This window comes from Triticum dicoccoides, chromosome 3B, assembly GCF_002162155.2.
Source record: "Triticum dicoccoides isolate Atlit2015 ecotype Zavitan chromosome 3B, WEW_v2.0, whole genome shotgun sequence".
NCBI lineage: Eukaryota > Viridiplantae > Streptophyta > Magnoliopsida > Poales > Poaceae > Triticum > Triticum dicoccoides.
In genome coordinates this window covers 631,596,418-631,598,381 of record NC_041385.1, presented here as the reverse complement: position 1 = coordinate 631,598,381, position 1,964 = coordinate 631,596,418, and the positions used below count along the sequence as shown (strand labels likewise).

The 1,964-nt window shown below is 50.7% G+C and overlaps 1 long non-coding RNA gene across 1 annotated transcript; it reads right to left on the bottom strand.

Moving 5' to 3' along the window:
- Positions 1-583: 583 nt before the first annotated feature.
- On the bottom strand, positions 584-1,938 carry LOC119281696. The gene is made up of 3 exons (XR_005138514.1): positions 1,337-1,938; positions 948-1,251; positions 584-867 (listed from the first exon to the last, which is right to left on the bottom strand). It is a non-coding gene; the product is annotated as an uncharacterized LOC119281696 (long non-coding RNA).
- Between the last annotated feature and the right edge of the window lie 26 nt (positions 1,939-1,964).

Genomic DNA, 1,964 nt, shown 5'->3' with positions numbered 1-1,964 from the left:
CGTGTGTACTTCATCCGACTGAAAACCGCACTGCATCGGATGAAAAACCGCACTGCATCATACGGTCAATTGAACTTCATGATTTTTCTTTTATCAGACGAAAACTTTCTCAGATGAGGTTTTGTGAGTTTTAATTGTCCTTTTTTCAACATTTTTAATGTACTAGAGTGGACTTCAGAGACGAGGACATGTGAAACACGACATATATCGAAATGAACTGCATTACTATCTTATTGTTTTGCTAAATTTTTCGCACTTTTCATGATGGGCACAAGTGAACAGCATCATTCTAAAAAATGAACCATATCGAGGACCAAACGCACTGCAAGTGTTGATGATAGTCACTGATTTTTAAGACACACTTCACAAATCGCACTTGAAGGGTAATGAGCACTATATTTTTTCTAACACTATATTTTTTCATCAACAAGTATGTACTGCACGGACAAGCTCAGTGGACTGCATCATTGTGCACCGCTGTTCAATAAAAAATATTTATAAAGTGAGCTGCAATTTTTATAGAGTGAACCTCTAGGGCCACCGAAGCGAACCGCTTAGTCACAAACGCAGCAGAGGAATCTGAGTAGCAGTACTATTTTTCTGTTTTGTTGTTCTGCCCTCTCACGCAAAAGGAACTAAATTGAACTGAACCCAAAAAATAACAAAAAGGTAAAACTACAGTGCATTGGGCCACCAATGCGAACTGCAGCATGCCCCACCAAGGAACCGCACTACAGTTTCTCAAAAAAAAGAACCGCACTGCAGCACCCTGGGCAACCGATCCCAAATGAACTGCACCTGTCTCCCAGCGCCCTCGTGTGGTCGCAGTCGCCCACTTTTTCACCATGTGTTTTTTTCCTCTCTGCACTACAAACATACAACAGTCAAGAAAATGAAACCGGCAAGGTCAATGACCCACGTCGGAGCTAATGGAGTTGCTCACGAACCATCAAGGTGCAACACAGAGTGAGAAGAGGCGATGTGAAGGTCGTGGTCATCAGGAAAGGGGACTAACACACCGACATCGTGTGGTTGGAATCGCCCACTTCCTCCTCTCCTAGTAGGCCACAATCATGCAAACGCACAACAAATGAGGATTCAGTGAACATCAAGATGGAGTGTACGAAGCATGACGGGCAGGGCTTGTATGGGGCGAAGACAGGAGGGCTCGCCGGCCCTATTTTTGAGCTCACAGGCCCTCACCAAACCGCATCGCATGCCCCGGTGCGCTTCAAGCCTGGGACTTCTGTACTACAATTGAAGGAGGGGCAACTCGATGATTCAGTGGGAGGATGGAGAGAGCAGCCAAATCTGAAAAGGGGGGAAATGTACAGACCTGCATACCCTGCCATTGTTCTTCCACGATTTTTGTAGTCACCACCATCAAATTTTCCTTGTGGCAAGGAATCTCCTGGAGACGTAGAAGTGGCCGCCTTTTTGAAACACCTCCTCTGATCTTCCCACTGATGATGTAGAGGAGCACCGATGCCCAATCCCGTTGGTCGCCGGGGTAAGGAGGAGGGACGAGGGGTGGTGAACTCGTCGGATCTAGGTGTCTGGCAGCCCGAGATGGCGGCGGTTAAAGCAGGGCAAGATGGATCCGGAGAGATTCGGTGCTGGGCGACAGTGGTCGGTAGCTGGGCTGCGGCGGCCGGAGGGGTCTCGCCGTCGGCCTCGTCTGCGCTGGGAGGGAGAGGAGGTGGAGGAATGTGGAGGGGTTGCCGGGGATGCGAGAGAGAGGTTGTGGGGTGCCGATGGCATTGGTGAGGCTTGATCTCGTGGTGGGCCACAGATACGGCAGCGGTGGGAGGTGGGGAGAGGCAGCCCCATGTGCTGGGAGGAAGATAGAGTAGCGGTGGCGCGCGGGGAGCTCGTGGGAGGCGCCGGTCGGCGGGCAGAGCACCACCACGCGAGGAAGCTAGGGGAGACGCCATGGCGTGGCGGTGGGGCACATCAGTGGAGAG